A 19765-nucleotide genomic window follows, 5' to 3' on the forward strand; every position below is an offset into this window, starting at 1 on the left:
TTTGATGATTAAATGAGAAACATTCATTAAAATGAGAAAAAAAAAATACTGAATGTATGTCTATAACAATCCCTCGATAGTATTATATTGCTACATTGAAAAGACTAATAAAAAAAAGAGAGAGAGAAATCATTTCCTTAAAGAAATTGATAAAGCTCAAAAAAAAATAAAAAATAAAAAATAAATATATATATATATATATATATATATAAAAAGGCCATACTAAAGCAATTCCACTAATAATAACTCCGACAAAGACCCTGGGCGCCACACTCTTGTTCTATAAATCATTCTGTAAAAATACATGAGTTCATCACATAACTTTGTGAACAAAAAGAATGTTGCAAGGAGAATTTGGTTGGGTTCATAGTTTATTAATTTTAGTAGCAATATTATTATTGTCTTCACCACACCATAATTCTGTAAGCGAAGAAAATGCTTCTGTTACGACCTCACATTTAGCTCTCCCTGGTTGTCCTGATAAATGTGGCAACGTCACAATCCCCTATCCCTTCGGTATAGGGGATAAGTGCCACTACAGTCACCCTGTAGACGGGCCATTCTACAACATCACTTGCGAAACTTCCTACGGTGTTGTACTTCCATCGTATGGTGATATTCGTGACAATGGATATATAAAGAAAAACACTCTTGATGGTGAATTTTGGGTAAATAACTTCATTTCAATTATTTGTTATTTTAATCGTAGTGTGCCATTTACTTTGAGATCTGTAAGTGGTAATATTACAAGATTTGCTATTTCAACAACCAAAAACATTGCTGGTGCCATTGGGTGCGACACCAAAGCTATGTTCAGTGGAACAAAGATGATCAGTAATAGTCAGTTTCAATCGAGGTGCATCACTGGGTGCTCGAACCGATCGGATGTCAGCAATAAATGTGAAGGAATCGGTTGCTGCTTGATTTCCATTCCAGATGGAGTATCCAACATTACATTTAACGCTGGGTCTATCTCAAACCACACTAGTGTGCAAAAATTCAATCCGTGCAGTGTTGCTTTTGTGGTCGCTAATGATCAAATTCAAGCACATAATGAATTGCCTTTCTCTATCTCGTCTGTTCTTACTACAGATTTCTATGTGTCTGAGGATAGTCTATTCAGTAATTTTTCAATGATCTATAATTGGTCTATTGGAACAAAAGATTGTGAAAGTATGCTAGCAGCTAAGGAAAAATTATTATGCAAAGGTAACTCCGTGTGTGTTGATCGCCTACCGGGGCTATGGGGTTACCGTTGCCAATCCCTACCTTAGTGATTGTCAAGGTAATCTACCTTCACTAGTAACTCCAATCATCAAGTAATTTATACTTACTCTCTATCACTTGTTTCATTTATCACGTTTGTCTACAATATAAATCATGCATCAATGTTGTACTAATCGCTAATTGGGTTAATATCCAGATATTGATGAATGCACGGACTCTCGCTTGAATAATTGTGAAACACAAGAGTATTGTCATAATTTCCCTGGAAGTTATAATTTTACATGCCCAGAAGGCTACCTTGGCAAGGCTACGAAGGACGATCCATGTATTATCACTAATAGCCACCAGTATGATTTAATACATGCAATTGTCGTCAGTAAGTATACATATATATATATATATATATATACTCGTATATCATTGCTTATTTTTTATAAAATTTGAAATATTCTTGGAGAGAGTAAGGGAAAACTCAAGTGGTTAGAGCTCTCATTCCGGTGTCATATAATTCTAGCATCGAGTCTCATCAATTACACTTGTGGCTCTCTAAACACCTTAAAAAAAATTATAAAAAAAAAAAAAAAAAAATTAGTGCTCCTCGAACAGAACTAGATATGGCGCGTGCATCGCACCTCGTGCTCATTAACCATCCTAATATATTCAAGTTTTCTTTGAATATCAAACTATAGAGCTAGTATACAGTAGTATCATTAATCCAAAACCAATGACAGGGAAAGTACGTATCATCTCCCATTCCTCAATATCTTTAAAAAAATCATTTCATATATTAAAAAGGGATATTCCTAACGAACGTCCCCAGGGTGTTAAATAACCCTTAAAAATACTTCCTAAAAGTAGTTTTTCATTCTCTACGTTGTTTGTTTAGTTAAACAAAGAAATCAACATCCTAACCTTTTCATTTTAAGTTGTATGTACTTCTTTCGTTTCTCAATATTTGAATCACTTTGTCTTTTCACACTATTCTTTTGAACAAAATCTAGTAGTTTCACCGAATCAAATCATAATTAAACAAGATGATTGAGTGTTTGACTATGGTCATGTTCTGATTTACTGAGCTGAACTGAATAGAACTTAACTGAACTTAACTGAATATTTTATGAGAGAAGGAAATTAGGAACTGAACTGAAGTGAACTAATTGGAGCTGAACTGAACTAAAAATAAGCTGCAGAGAACAAGCCCTATGCAGTGGTGGAGGAAATGTTTAGTACTGAAAATACTTTTGAAAAGTATAATTAATTGCAGATATATTTTTTGTCTTATACTTTTATGATACATATATATATATGATCATGTGAGAACCAAGGTAAATAATGAGAACTAGTAACCTATCTTAGCCTTTAATCGCACTCAATCTAACGGCTCACGTTTCACCAGCATTCATCAATGACATTTTTGTAATTTCGCATCTTTTCAAAAAAAAAAATTCAGTTTTTTAACTTTTATGGCAATTTCATTTACTTTATGACTGATTTCATTTACTTTTACTAACTTTTCATTTACTTATAATTGGATGCATGTGGACCATCCGATTAGCATAATCTAAGGGCCTAGATTAGTTCCTTGTTCTCATTTTAGCCTTGGTTCTCATTATAACTTGTTCTCACTTTACTTGCATTTTTAACGATATCTAATGCACTGCTTTGACCATTAATTTCTTAATTGTCCATTAGTAAAAATTATACAAAGTTGATATATTGAAAACTCATAACAATATGAATCTAATAAGATCCAACTTTATAATGTTTAACAAACAAATACATACGATTACACATGGTAAAATTTTTCAAACTTTGACCTTATTAATAGTTAATGGGCAGTACTCAGAATAACGCAGGTATTATCAAGTGGGGTTTTGTTAAATTCGTAATAATTTGTTATTTTTTTTAATATGTAATTTTCATAATTTTTCATTACAAAATTAAATATGTTTATCAATAAATAAAAAGCGTATAAAAAAAATGACGTTTAGAACTTTTTTTTTCTTTCTAAAATGAACTTATTTGTTCTAATCTTATTTGAGATAGTAACAATGTCCTGAAATAAGTTGAACAAAACATCACACTTGCCTTGTTCGGCTATTTTAAAAAATAAAAGTGTATTACTTGTTTTAATAGATACTCACCTCATACTCATGCAACGCATGTGGTTAAGTCAAAATTAATTACTTTACTATAAATTTAATTTTTTTATGCATATACATTAATAAAATATACATGTTAAAAATTACTCCCTCAGTTTATATATGATAGTCCAATGTGAAATCAATTGCATTAAATAAGAAAAGAAGAGTATTTGGAATATAAAATTAAAGTACAAAAATAGTTCATATTTTTTTTTTTTTGACGGGAAAATAGTTCATAATTAGTTTGTCCTATTTAAATTTTTTGATTTTTTTTTTTTTGGAAAGCATTAATCATAATTGCATAATTCAAGGGAGGAATTTCCTTACTTAGAGTCATGTCATCAATCAACAATCAATTAATTTAGCCAATCAGAATTTAACATGTATAAAATAGGAAATAAATACTAAGTTAAAAATGGAATATATTCAATATGAGTAGATCTTTTTGAAAAAACCTAAAATGGTATTTGGGACTAACATTATGAAACGAAAGGAGTAACATTTAGATGAAAAAATAATAATTTAGGGGGACAATAAACCATTTTTTTAGGGCACATGATCATTACTTGCCTTTTTTAAGTTAGGTGTTTCAGCATCGAATTTAGGCTTTCCTTTTTCTTTTTGCCCTACTTATTATTCTTCGACAACCAATTAATTGTCGACAGTAACTTTCTTTATTATTTATGTCAAAGTTTATCAATCACTAACTATTTTTAATGCATATGTCATTTTTAGTATTTTTTAAAAATAAAAATTAAAGTAAAAGAGGGTATTGTTCGTAGCTCATATTTTGGACACCAACTTGTCAGCCCCCATCCCCCTTCAGTAATACGAAGTATAATAAAAATATCTACACATATATATACAAAATTTCCTTTTTTACTACTTCAATGGGCAAAAGTGAAAATGCCCATGGGCATTACTAAGATTCGCCAAGTTTTGGGCGAAATTCCACAGTAAGTGTTGTGGGCCCCATGCAGTCAATGCAACTTGTCTACTTTTTGCTCGGCACACTTCCCAAACGATGCATTTTGGGGAGGGATGAATAACAAAAGCAACCCAAACGCATCGTTTAGATGGAAGCTTAGCAAAATATTAACCATTTTAATATTATTTATTTTTAATGACACGTTAATTATTGGATTTATTTTAATTGTTCTGATTTCAATGGCTTGTTAAATTATGGATGTACGTCACAGAATATACTTAAGTAAAATAATTACTTTGTCGTTAAAAAATTAATAGTATTTAATATTATAATCGTAAATCATTTATTCATTAAAAAATTTAGTTAAATATTATAAATTAATAGGAGTATAACACAATTAAACACTACAAAAATATTAATATAGGGAAAAGTAAGAGAGAGGATGGGGGGAGTTTTTTTTTTTATTATTTGTTTTTTTTTTTTTTACCTTTGGTTGAAAAATTTCATGATCAACAAAACCCCCATGAGGAAAAGGAGTGAGAAAGTTATTAGAGAGAGATTAATTAAGCATTAAAATGCCCATTGCTGATAATGCTCTAATTCCACTAACCCCACTTACTATTTTTTTTTTTCCATTTTTACTCTATTTTTTATTGTTTACATCGCTACTCATATTCTCTTAATGCATGAATAAAATATCCTCACTTATATTTTTATCAACATACTATATTTTCAACTTTACACATTTGCACATTAGAAAATTCACTTTAATTCGCTTGCCTATCTCTCAGTACATATACAAGTGATGCACTAATAAGAACTTTGGGAGTAATAATCTATACTCACATAGTCATAGCTAATTAACAACTTGTTAACGACTAACAACTAATCACAATTAGCATTTATTACCTCAACTAACAAATACATTCACAGCTGCTACATTTTGATGAACAGTGCACAGTGTTAATCTCAACATATATTTTAAAACATTTTTTTTTTATTGTTATATAAATGTAATAAAAAATATGATTAGTCAACTTATAGTGTTAGTATCATGGCTAGTCGACAATTATTTTTGTTTTATTTTTGAAATGTAAATGACAATTAGTAAAAATTAGCTAGCTAGCTAAGTGTTAAACCAAAAGAACCCATGAGGGTTAAGGCGTAGTCAAGTTCAATCCTCTTAACCTTTGAAAAATTATTTTAGTAAAATAATATATTTGATTAAAATCACTTATGAATTGCAGGACTTGGTGTGTTTTTTGGATCAATACTTTTGTTAGTTTTCGGGTGGTGGTTACATTCAATGGCCAAAAAAAGAAAAGCTATTAAGCAACGGGAGTTGAATTTTGAGAGAAATGGCGGTATCTTACTTCAACAACAAATGTCTTATGATGAAGGAGCCGTAGAAAGAATAAAAATCTTCAAAATGGACGAGCTAGAAAAAGCCACAGACCACTTCAATGAAGATAGAATACTTGGACAAGGAGGCCATGGTACAGTTTATAAAGGAATGTTGGGTGAAGGAAGAATCATAACTGTAAAGAAGTCAAATAAATTAGAGGAAGGCCAACGAGAAGAATTCATCAACGAAGTGATTATTATGTCACAAATTAATCATCGGAACATATTAAAGTTATTGGGATGTTGTTTGGAGACCAATGTACCGTTACTAGTTTATGAGTTTATACCTAATGGAACGCTTTCCCATCATATTCATAATCCAAGTGAAGAGTTTCCGATCACCTGGAAAATGCGGTTACAAATCGCTTCTGATTCGGCTGGAGCACTTGCTTATTTGCATTCCTCGACTTCTACTCTTATCTTTCATAGGGATATTAAATCTTCAAACATACTTTTGGATGACAAGTAATAGGGCAAAGTTATCAGATTTTGGGACTTCAAGATCAGTGGCTATTGACCAAACCCATGTGGTTACTCGTGTAATGGGAACGTTTGGTTACATGGATCCAGAGTACTTCCAATCCCACCAATTTACTGAAAAAAGTGATGTTTATAGTTTTGGTGTGGTCCTTGTTGAGCTTCTAACGGGACAAAAGGCAGTACGTGCTGCATCTGAAGAGGATCGAAGTTTGACTTCGTGGTTCCTTTCTCATATGGAAAACTCTTGTGTGCTTGATATTATAGATTCGCAAATCCTACCAGAAGGTTCAAAGGAAGAGTTTTTAGCTATCGCTGATCTTGCTAAACAATGCTTAAGCTTGGATGAAAAGAGAAGACCAACCATGAAAGAAGTTCTATTAGAGATAGAAGGGGTCTTGTCTCTGCATGTACCACAAAAAAGTGATCTTGTCAAGCCAAAAACTGAACAAGTGTTTGTTGGAACAAGCAAAAGTGTAAGCTCAAGCCCATTTTCCCTAGAAAGTAGAGCATTAGATTCTACTGAATTGTCTCTATCATTCAATTCTAGATGATCTAGCTACAAATCTTTAACATTTGATTGTAAGATTGCTTTTGAACTAGTTATGAAGAAACTTGTCTTTAATGCAAGTAGGGTTTATGACTTTATGTTGTCAAGTATTTGTAGTATTGCATAGTAAGAATTTGTCATTTTGTTTGACATATGGTTATCAGTTTTTTTTTTTTTTTTTTTTTTTTTTTACATTGGATAAAATTTCATAAATTAAATAAAGTTTACATAATACAAACAAGAAGGAAGATAGATTAAAGCTAAACAAAACAAACTATGGCTATTCACAACCAACACCTTTAAGTTATGATAAAAGTGATCATCACAACTAAGGCTTACTTTCTTAAGTACCCATCATTGTGCTTTGGGACAGAAGATAAAAAGGATCGAAAACAAAGAATGCAAGTTGTTTTCTTTGGAATGACGAGGACTTAGGGCATGTTCACTTCAGCTTAATTTCAGTTCAGTTCAATTCAGCTTCAATCAGTTCAATTCAGTTCAGCTCCTAATTTCCTTCTCTCATAAAATATTCAGTTCAGCTCAGTTTCAATCAATTTAGTTCAGTTCAACTCCAATCAATTCAGTTCAGCTCGGTTTAGTAAATGTGAATAGGCCCTTATTTAACACGAATTGAAATTGGGTGAAAGTTGTTGAGTAGATGAAAAAGGCCCAAAATCGGCTTGCTTCGAGTCAGTCACATGTCCTCTCTACTAACCCTGCTTTACATACTCATGTAAGGAAATTTTACGCAGACCTTGAAATAACTTAAACATTATCGAGGCTCTATAACCCTCAAAACCAAGTTGGGGTGCCTTCTTTAAAAAAAAATTCGTTGCAAAGACACACACAATCATCACAGATAATTGGATAATTAAGATGACACTATCTACGACCCATTCTCATTCAAATAGGGGTAAAGCAAGCTTTCAAATGGAATTTACTTCGTCTCAAAATCAACAGAATTACGACACACACGAAAGCAGACTCGTAACAAACTAATCCTAAAGGAAGATTACTAATCATCCTATGGCCCCAAACCTGTCCTAACCTAAATTCAAATCTTAAAAGAACTAGTCCTTAAACCCAACAACAGTCCCTTTATTTTATCTGGACAACCTAAGGAAAAGGCACTCCTTACAAATTAAAACCTTCATTTCCCCTTATTCTTGGCAACAAACCATAGTTTTATTAACACCCTCTATGTGGGTACTAAAACTGTTTTAACTAAGACGTCTACCACCAACTACTAAAAGTGGAAGTGAAACTTCATAAAACCCAACAAACCAAAGATCACCTAAGCTAAACAAGTATGTAAAAACAGGCATATTAATCAAAGGACAACAACTAAAAGATAAAAGGAACAACCCAAGACAAATATCATAAACTACAAACTAAACTAACCACCCATAGTTGAACTCCTAATCCGAATTAGCACAAATGAACTAGATGGAACCAAAAAAAAAAGAAAAAAAAAAGAAAAAAAAAAGAAAAAAAAAAAAACTTTGTTTAACACATAACCTATGATAGATTAAACTCACAAAAACAAATTCAGAACTAAACTAAACTTTGACTTTGTGGGAGTTTTTCTTTATATTGTAAGTCCTTGATGCACTAATAAAGGCCTTAGAAATGACATGAAATTAAGGTAAACAAATACCTCATCGTCCTGAAATTCCTTTGGAGATTCCAAGGCAACAAATTGAGTTTCCTTCAACCGCGAAACTCAACTCCTCTGCCACACAAAGAGTATCAAAATCAAATAGTACAACTTAAACGTGAGAGACCTACGAAACCCTAATCCTAGCTTCACCTAAAAACTGTCGCAAACACCTTTTTATCCCGTGAATCCCTGACAGTGGCGCCGACTTAGCTCAAGTTCCCTAAGTCATTCTGAGCTATCCCTAAAAGATGGATATTAGGTGGAAAAAAAAAACCCTTCTCCATTAGTGAAGAAATCCTTAAATTTACCTAAAATTCCCTTCAAAATCTTCGTATAATAGAAGCTAAAAGTAAACAATTGGGTCAGCGACTCTCGTTAGAGTACAACCTTAGTGGCACTTGATCTCTGGTGATGCCTAGGGTTATTCGCAAGGGTGGAGGCATGTAGAAGGTTGTGGGTTCAAATGAACCCACTTAAATGATAACTAGACCTATAAGAACCTTAAAATAGGAAATTTGTGTAGATCTACCCAAAAGATGGAAAGGAATGATGTCCTTCAAACAACTGTATTACTCCAATAAAGGGTTTGTAATTAATTATTTAGTGAAATCAAGTGATCGGAATGTCTGGCTGGAGACCGCTTCCGATTAGTAAGCTGACTGAACCTTACGGATCACACCCAATCGTGAAACCAAACTATGGTGACAAATTAATCTTAAGGATTAAATATGTCGATAAGGATTTTACAAATTCAGACATCGGATTCCAAGCCTAAAGCGTCAAACGTCGAGTCGATTCTAAGAATCGACGAGACAATAAATAAGTCAAACAACAAGTCAACGGTCATAGCCATAGCCTCGCATTAGCCTAGCCATGCGAGGGAGGCTACGAAGGGCTGCTTGCCTAAACGCTAGCTAGGCCGCAAGCCCAGCAGCCCTTGCGAGTGCTAGCTAGCTATGGCTTGTTGGACAAGCTTGCGTGCTAGCAGTGCTAGCAAGGCCAGCTACATGTCAATCATGCTGGCCAGCTTGCATCAAAGCAGCCATGCACAGCAGCTCGCATAGCAATGCAAGGCTTGCGTGAGCGGGCAGCCGACCATGGGTCACTGACAAGCCTAACCGCGAGACGAGGCCGCCAGGAAGGCCGCCTTGGTGCCCAAGGCAGGCTTCGCCAGCTGGCGCGCCATGGTTGGGCCGATTGGTGAGTGTGTGGGTTTGCTTAGGGAGTAAGGGGAGTTGTGGTCCTCTCCGTGTGGTCCTCACCTACCTTCTCTATCAAGTTGCCACTTGTTGTTTGCTTATTGATTTGCTTATTTAATTTAATTTAGAATTAAATTAATTGTTTATTATCTCACTTTATCAATTCTCCCACATGAAAAGATGGTTATGGAATTGGAAATGCTTTACCTATAAATACCAACTTTGGGAGTTGGGAATTTACACACTTTGAGTAGAACTCAATAAGGCATCTTCCAAAGCGTGAGAAAACCTTTAAGTTCGTAAAACTCCTTTTTTGGTTTAGTCTTGTCTAAGCTACGAGATAAGAACCTTATTCGGACGCATGGGTGTGTGAAGTAAGAGGATTCGCGCGTGCGTGTCTAGAGCTTTTCGAGGGTCGTGCTCGTGTTCTAGTGAAGCACGCATCGAGGGTAAGATGATCTTCTCCCTACTCTCTCTCTCTCTCTCTCTCTCTCTCTCTCTCTCTCTCTCTCTCTTATGTGTTTTTTGCTTTATTAATTGCATGTTTATTAGTCGAATTAATAATGCATGTGGTCCGAGGGGGGTTTTGGTTCCACATTGTGCTCTCACACCGTAAAACCCAACAAAGATAAGCTTTTTGTGAACAACTACCTGTTTTTTTTTCTTTCAGAATTACAAGTAAAATGACAAAAGTTTGTCTAGCACATCATAAAGATGACAAAAGTTTGTCTACCACTACCTATAACGGTTTTCGTCCAATTGAGTCGTTTGTGAAGGAGTTATGTCTTCGTCGTGTGCAATTACTAGATATATAATTGGATCAAATTATGGAGATAATTAAGTCCGGACATTTGGGTCGTCGTTTTGCCATAGCTAGAGGTACTTACGATCTTTGGACTAGTAAAATAGGCCAAAGCCCAATTGGACGGATCCTATAAGGTCACACAAAGGGGCTAGATCGAGCATTAGAGGACGAGGCCCATCATGGGCCTCATCACTCTAGGTGGCCGGCCATATGGGGCTTTAAGAGGCTATTGGGCTTCGTGCCCTAGTCTAATTATAATGAGATTATAAATAGACTAGGTGCCTAGGTTTGCAAGTAAGGAATTAACTGATCATTTAGATCAAACCCTAATTAGCAAACACGAAACCAACCCCCTCTCATACTCCCTCTCTCACGGCTCTCTCCTCCTCCTAGGCGCCGGTGGTGTCTCGTGGTGGTGGTGGTTCGTGCGGTGGTCGGTTGTCCGAAAAGGTGGTGATCGCGGTTTTCCTCAATCACTCGACCAATCTAGTATTGGTGGACGGCTCGTTCGAATCTCGTGGACTAAGTAGAGGAGCAACACTTGGGGCTCTATTCTCTCCCTGATTTGCCTGTCGAATAGCTTCGTGGAATTCACGCTTCAAAGGTATGATTATGTGTCTTGTGTGTTATGCATGCGATCCTTGGATTAGGTACTCTATTGAATATGATTCATATATATTATTTCCGCTGCGTAGTATCTATAAACTCCTACAGTGGTATCAGTTAGCCTCTTGCATGAACGCGCTAGATCATAATAATACGATTATTTGATGTCCACGATAATTTTATAATCAATTAAGAGGGAGAAATTAATTTAATTATGGTTCGATTATTATATTTAATGTGATTAAACTTTTGGAATAGATTAAATGCGATTTAATTATGCTCAAATAGCCATGAAGAGGACCGATTTATGCCCTAATATGTTCGAATTTTTTGAACACCCTAACCCTAATTTTCGAATAATTTCGAAATTTATAGCCCTAAAATATGATTTTTGTGCTTGATTTTGATTTAATTCGATTTGTTTTATGTTTCATAATTTTAATTGGGTTGATTTATGCATAAAAATGTTTTATGTATGATCATAGATTTAATTTTAAAAGTTATAATTAAATTGGGATTAATTTTATGATGAACCCTAATTTTTAAAATTGAATGTGATTTAATATTAATCTTATGGACTAATTTAATTTAATTATGATAAATGTTGTTTTAATTAAATTAAAAACACACAAAAAAAAATTATTTAAGGTCGGCAACCGCGGCTGGGTGGCGCAGCCACGGCGGCTGCCGACCAGGCGGTGGTCCAAGAGGGAGGGGAAGGGAGGGCGGCGGTCTTGGTGGCTGGGGCAGCAGTTGTGCAAGCGTTGCACGCTGCTGCCGTGGCTGCCTCTGCTGCTGGTTGCTGCTGCCTTGCAGCAGTGGCTGCTGTGAAGCGGCCAGCCACTGTGGCTAGCTCCGGCTAGCCAACCACGGTGGCCAGCAACCGTGCAGTCACGGTTTTTCAAACAAAAAAAAAAAATTCTGTTTGAAAAATTATTTCAGGATAATTACGAATTATTTTGGGATAAAATTGGTTTTATTTTGGATAAGTTCAAATATTTTCAAAATATGATCTTTTAGTTTAAAAGATAAAGTTGGTTTTATTTGGATAAAATCTTTTATTTTAGGATAAAATCAAATATTCAAAAGTTGTTATATTTGATATTATCCATATTTAGTTTGTTATTTTGATAATTATCCTAAATTAAAGTGGTTAATTATGGATAAGATTGATGAGGATATTCTGAGCATATTCCAAAAGGATAATAATTGATTTAAATAATGTGATTATCCCATAATTAGATTAGGATGTAATTGATTTTAAAATTATTTGATTGGCTAGTAATTAGGATAGAATCTCCTAAATTAGTTAGGATAATCATGGAAGATTAAATATGATTTATCTTTCTAGATTAAAATATAATTTGATTCTATCTCATGACTAAATTAAATATATGATATTTTATCAACCGTCATGAATAATATATGATATTATCTAATTATGATTAAAATATAAGATATTTTAGGAAATGTGTTGTCTTTATTATGATCATTCGATGTTATAGTTTAGACAAGCATGTTGAGTGATTTATTATATGGCACTTTTCTAATATATGATATTATGTTGCTATATATAGACTAGTATGGCCCATAGATTCTTAAATACGATCTGCGCATCGTGAAGTATTTTTGTAATCTAAATACGGTCTGCATACCGTTAAGTATTTTTATAACTTTTATTTAATGTAAATAGAATAGTTATTTAAATGGTGTTAGCCCAAAAGAAGCCCATGAAGTGAAGGCCCAAAAGGAGCAAGGTGGATGAAGATCCATGATGATTTAAGTGGGAGCATTTTTCATTTCTAGTTTTCTTAGGACTAAGGGGCCATACTATGTCATATTTTATTGCATTAGTAGATTATGCATGTTTAGGTTTATTTATGTTGATTGATGATGCGCTAGAGTTCACTAAATAATCACAACATAATGAATCTAGATCCCAGTAATATTGATGCAGCTTTTCCAATTAAAAACCCGACGAAAACCTTGATCGTTTATGATGGGTCAGCCCTCAGCACAGCATCATAATATATCTTGGGGAAGTGGGGGTAGGACCGCATATCTACACTTTTAATTGGTTATATTCAACAAGGTTACCTAAACCGTTTAGAACTTTGAAGCTAAGAGTAATAATTAAACATGTGATGGTTAATTATTCAACCAAGAGTTACAAGAGTTGTAATCAGTAAAGAGTTTACTCACCTTGAAAATGTAATGGTTGATTGCAGGGCCTCACTCTGGTTAATTATTGCACAAATAAAGGATCTTGGAATCACTTAAAATTCAATTGGGATCATTTAATTATTGAATAAAGTGTTTTAAAGTTACCAAATAAATGTTTTTTATGGTACTTTAATTAAACATAATTTTAAACTTTGCCTTATTTTGACATAGATGGGTAGCCGTAATAACAATGACAACAACGTTTACAATTTGCGACCATTCCTTGAGAAGGATAGGTTGACAGGGGAAAACTTTTCCAACTGGGAAAGAATGCTAAGGCTTGTTCTGAAATCTGAAGGTAAGGAGGATGTCATTGATACCCCATTACCAGGACCTCTGCCAGAAAATCCAACTGCGGCAGATATCAAGAAGCACAAGGAAGCTCATGATAGAGCTATGCCTATCACTTGCTTAATGATTTCTACCATGGAACCTAGTCTTCAAAAGCATTTTGAAGACCAGGATGCCTACTCAATCATGGAAGAGCTCAAAGCTTTGTTTAAGAAACAAGCTAGAGTTGAAAGGTATGAGCTTCATCGTGAGATTCTGGATTGTAGAATGGAGAAGGGTGCCACAGTTCATGATCATGTTTTCAAAATGATCGGCCTAATTCAAAGTATGGAGAAACTGGGGTACCCAATTAGTGATGATTTGGCAACGGACATAATTCTCCACTCACTTCCAGAAAGTTTCAACCAGTTTATCATGAACTTTAACATGACTGCGAATGCAAAGACTATGAATCAATTGCATGCAATGCTGGTTAGTGCTGAGAAACAAATCCCTAAGGAACCTAAGAAGGAAGTTCTTATGATTCAAAAGGGAAAGGGGTTCAAGAAGAAGGGGCAAAAGGCTAGTGCCAAGAGCAAAGGCAAGCAAGTTGCCAAGGCTCCTGAAAAGCCTAAGGCGAATCCAAAACCCAAAGCTGCAAGTGAGAGTGAATGCTTTTACTGCAAGAAGAAGGGGCATTGGAAACGCAATTGCCAGAAATACCTTGATTTCCTCAAGAAAAAGAATGGAGCATCAACCTCAGGTATTATGTTATAAACATTTTAACTTTCACTAAGGTATGTGATACCAAGTTGCAGAGCTTAACATTGTGATGTTGCCCAGGAACTGCAAACAAGTGAAGCTAGCATGGAGATGGAGCTTGAAGGTGCACTAGAAGTATTTGAGTGGCCAGAGATAGCTTCATAGTTTTATTTTCTGATTAGTTTATCATGACATTTAGAACTATTTCCAGTTTTTGATGAGACAATATTTCGGTTTTCTTGTTTTGAATACTGATTTGGTTTTACTTGGCTTGGACAAATGTTGATCCATGACCAAGGTAATAAATTGTTTTCATTTTGCTAGATATGAGTTAATTTTGGTTTTATGACATTGATATAAGTAGATCACAAAAGTAAAATTAGATGATTCAAAGTAAACTTACTTATAATAAAGTAAGGTTAGGTCACATAAACCATTTGCACATCCAAAGTTATGGATGGACTCTTACTCTTATATGATTATGAATCACTTGAGAATTAGAAGTCATGCTTGATAAAATGACCAAGGGTAAAAGAGCTAAAATGACCTTTTGGAACACAAACATATGATGTGAGTGTACCATAAACTCAAAATTAGCAAGAGATTTAACTTTTTCATTGATTTTATTAACGATTTAAGTAAATATGTCGATAAATACTTAATGAAATAAAAGTTGGAATCATTGAAATGTTCAAAATTCCAAAATGAAATGTAAAATCAAGTTTGAGATAAACAATTTAGCACCACAATATGATTGTTGTAATAAATATTTAACTCAAAACAAATGATCATCTAAAGGAATTGTTGAATTTGTTCACAATCCAGGAACATTACAATTACAAAGTAGGAATCAAACTTTGCTTGCCATGGTTCGATCCAAGATTTAATGATTTACAAATATCGTTTTGAGGATATGCAATAGAACAACAACAATTGCAAATATACTAAACAGAAACTTAACCAAAGCAGTAGAAAGGATGGAAATGTTCCAAAGTAATCCTTTCTAAACAGGATTGAGGGAGTATGAAATCTATGTAAAATGTTTACAAAGATAACATAATAAACTCTAAAATCAGAGGTATTATTCCTACAATCGCGTAAAAACAAAATGTTTGTTGCTCGCGATAATGTCTTTATAGAAAGAAATGTCTTCCTACAAAGCCAAGTGGGAGTAAAGTTAAATCTCGATGAGATTCGAGACGAGCAACAAAGGGATGTGGATAACACTACATCAGAGACGAAGGCGCATGAAATCAGCTAATTTGATAAAACATGTGTCGAAGCAAGCTAATTCAAGTAGCGAGACTTCTATCGTCCTACTAGAATGAAAGGCTTCAAAGAGTTGAAGAGAATAATTATATTGTCGCTCATACCTATCGTAGGTTACTTAGGATCAAAACAAACAGTTTGTTGCAATTCTATTATGAGGTGGATTCTAAAATTTTCCTATTGGAATGGTTGGAATCCATACCTACAAGCAAGCTTTGGACAAGTGCCAACTCAGGAAGTGGCTTAAAGCCAAGAAATCCAAAATGGACTCCATGTCTGTAAAGATGTGCTAATCCATGATAGTCTTACAAATGGGGTCAAACCTATTAGTTATGTAAGCCTATTCGGATTATTTCTAGTTTTGGAAATCAAAATCACCTTCATGAAGTGTTCTTGATGGATGGTAATGTATATGATACAACCTAAGAGTTTTGAAATCCAGGAATTCCTAGAATGTTTTGCAAACTTCAGAAATTCATTTATGGATTGAAGCAAGCATCAGGGAGTTGGAACATTCATTAGGAAATCAAACAGTTTGATTACCTTGGAAGAATGAAAAGAAATCTTGTGGAGACAAGAAGTTTAGTGGGAGCAATTGGTCTTCTTAGTCTAGTATGTAGTTAACATACATTTCATATGAAATGATATATCAATGCTTGAATGAGTCAAGCAGTGGTTAGAAAGATTGTTTTTATATATGGGAGACTTAGGAGGTGTTGAGTACATATTGGGAATCAAAATCCACAAAGTGAATCTTGAAGGATGACTGGACCTAATCAAGAGACTTATGTTGATAAGATTCTTGACAAGTTCAAGATGCAAGATTCTAAGAGAGGATCTTTTCCCATGCCTCATGGTTTTATACTCAGTAAAACTCTATGCCTTTAAAAGCTAGTAGAGTTGAGTTGTAAAGGTAATGTACCTTATGCTTTTGCAAAAGGGTCCATTACATGTGCCATAATATGTACAAAGCAAGCTGTTACATATGACTTGTGCATGTGTAGCAAGTTTCAAGCGAATACAGAATAAGCATACCGAAAGTTGCCAAGAACAAATCCTTGAGTACTTGAGAAGCGCTAAAGGAATTTTTCTAGTTTACGGTGTTAAAGGTAAACAAGTTGTCAAAAAGGTTTTACGAATGCAAGTTTTTCCAAACAGGCAAGATGATTCTAGAAGTTGATCTAGATGCATATTTTGTTAGTATGGAGAAGTATAGTGAGCTTGAAAAGTTCAAAGCAAAGCACTATTGCATGCTCAATGTCAGAATATGTATATTAAGCTATAGTCGGATAGTTAGAGAGGAAGTTAGGATTAGAATGTCATGTGACTAAAGGGTCACCTTTGCCCAAGAACAAAGGAGCCAGGGTCACATCACAAATCCAAACAAATGAATATGAGATATCGCCTCAGTTATGAGATCATTGACCAGCGGAAGGTCACGTTCTGCAAAGTTTTATTATGAGTGAGAAATCACTAAAACCCCTTCCTTAGACTAAGGTATGAAAGTCATATTAAAGTCCTGGATTGAAGCAAATTATGTAAATTTAAGTTGTGTATGTTTGTGAAAACATATTACATAAGAAAATACATCAATTTGCAGAATTATGTTTAAAATAGAAATTATTATTTCTCTTATTTAATTATGGTTTGAAATTAAATAAAATGTCCAAAATAATTATGAATTGATGGGCTCACTAGGTTGATGACCTTTTGAATGAAACCCCACAGGTGAACAAAATTCATATATTATTTAAGTTCCTAGTTCGAAATCATTAAAGTGGGCATAAATGATTTCAATAAATGGACTAGCATGTAAGATTGACTGGATAGCGCAGTTTCATGGGCTATAGGGGCATAGTGATGCTCGGTCAATCACTTGGATATGCATGAATGATGCATGATCGAACTATTGACCTACTTTGAAGTTCAAGTATAGAGCTTCCGTATATATTAGTGGATTCCTTTGACATGAGTGGAACATTGATTTCATTCAATGGATGTTATGGCTGTGGTACACTCAAACGTCTGCCCGTAACTGGAGATTATAAAGGGTGTTTCCCGGTCATTTCAGAAGTTGAGTGGGAGTCTTGTTGCCACAAGATTGGATAGAGTCTACCTATTAAATTAGGAAATGTGTCATGGCCGCTTGAAGAGGGAGAATTCAGAAAATACGTGGCCGCGTTCAAATGCATTACTCAGTAATCATTTGGTTTTGTAATTCTAACTTAGATTTCAAGAAACGATTTGTAGATTAATATGATCTCGACATGTGATGCAATCATATTATCAAATCGACATATACATTGACTTAAGGAATTTGAATATTGCACCCTTGTCTCAGACAAGTGGGAGATTGAAGGAGTTATGTCTTCGTCGTGTGCAATTACTAGATATCTAATTGGATCAAATTATGGAGATAATTAAGTCCGGACATTTGGGTCGTCGTTTTGCCATAGCTAGAGGTACTTACGATCTTTGGATTAGTAAAATAGGCCAAAGCCCAATTGGACGGATCCTATAAGGTCACACAAAGGGGCTAGATCGAGCATTAGAGGACGAGGCCCATCATGGGCCTCATCACTCTAGGTGGCCGGCCATATGGGGCTTTAAGAGGCTATTGGGCTTCGTGCCCTAGTCTAATTATAATGAGATTATAAATAGACTAGGTGCCTAGGTTTGCAAGTAAGGAATTAACTGATCATTTAGATCAAACCCTAATTAGCAAACACGAAACCAACCCCCTCTCATACTCCCTCTCTCACGGCTCTCTCCTCCTCCTAGGCGCCGGTGGTGTCTCGTGGTGGTGGTGGTGGTTCGTGCGGTGGTCGGTTGTCCGAAAAGGTGGTGATCGCGGTTTTCCTCAATCACTCGACCAATCTAGTATTGGTGGACGGCTCGTTCGAATCTCGTGGACTAAGTAGAGGAGCAACACTTGGGGCTCTATTCTCTCCCTGATTTGCCTGTCGAATAGCTTCGTGGAATTCACGCTTCAAAGGTATGATTATGTGTCTTGTGTGTTATGCATGCGATCCTTGGATTAGGTACTCTATTGAATATGATTCATATATATTATTTCCGCTGCGTAGTACCTATAAACTCCTACAGTTTGTGGGTAGGGCTGGCAATGGATCGGAGGTGGATCGGGTGGAGCGTAATCCACCTCCATCCGCCGTCGATCCATCCGTCATCCAACCCATCCATCACCATTTAATTCTTCATCCACATCCAACCCATCCATCATTCGCGGATGAATCGGGTGAACAACGGGTGAAATAAAATACACTATCCTTTAGTCATAATACTAATATACATAAACTAATAATTTGATATATAGTTGACGAAATAAATCTTTAAATTTTCCAACATTCACACTATTATACGAAGTTTAACTTATATTACTAGTATATATGAAGTATATACTTATGTAGTATTACAAATAGGTAAAAAAATATTTTAAATTTTGTAAAAAAATATAAGCGGATGGATGGATGGGTCGAATGATGGATGGATGAAGCTCCACTCGAATTCGACCCGATACATCACCCGATCCATCCATCATCCATATAAAATCCGTGTTTTGTCGGGTTTTTATCCATTTAATCGGATCGGGTAGTTCGATTATCCATGGTTTTGGGTGAAATTGGCAGCCCTATTTGTGGAGCCCACTCATACGGTTTTCCACTCTATTCTCTCGTCCTTCATCTTGCGCATAACAGTTGGGAAATACGTCCAATTGAGTCGTTTATGGGGCTCATTCATACGGTTTTCCACTCATCTCCTCCTTTAAATTACACATAATGGTTGGGAAATCCATCCAATTGAGTCGTTTGTGGGGCCCACTCATATGGTTTTCCACTCAATTATCTCCTCCTTCATATTACGCATACCGACTAAGAAATCCAAAGCCTAACAATTCAAAACCCAAAATAACGAAGAACTAAAAATGCAATCACTGGGTTTTAAAAAAAGACATAAAAATTCCAATACCCTAATGAAGGAATAATTTATTACTCTCTAAGTATATGATGGAAGTGAGGTCACTTTAAAAATAACAAAATTTGAAAAAAAAAAAAAAAAAGGTAAATATAGGTAAAAAGGAGTGAAAGTATAAAAAAAAAAAAAATTAAAATATAATGTGAAGAAACAAGGGTGAAAAATACTTATTTAAAAAAGAAAATAAAGCAAATAATAATAAAATACGACTATAAAACAAAAGTGAACAAGTGTTAAATAATGAGAGA

The 19765-nt window shown here is 34.8% G+C and overlaps 1 pseudogene; it reads left to right on the forward strand.

Annotated features, from left to right (window-relative positions):
• Positions 1–338: 338 nt before the first annotated feature.
• Positions 339–7028, forward strand: LOC145565016 (wall-associated receptor kinase-like 2 pseudogene; annotated as a pseudogene).
• The last annotated feature ends 12737 nt before the right edge of the window (positions 7029–19765 follow it).

This window comes from Chenopodium album, chromosome 10, assembly GCF_948465745.1.
Source record: "Chenopodium album chromosome 10, dcCheAlbu1.1, whole genome shotgun sequence".
Classification (NCBI taxonomy): domain Eukaryota; kingdom Viridiplantae; phylum Streptophyta; class Magnoliopsida; order Caryophyllales; family Amaranthaceae; genus Chenopodium; species Chenopodium album.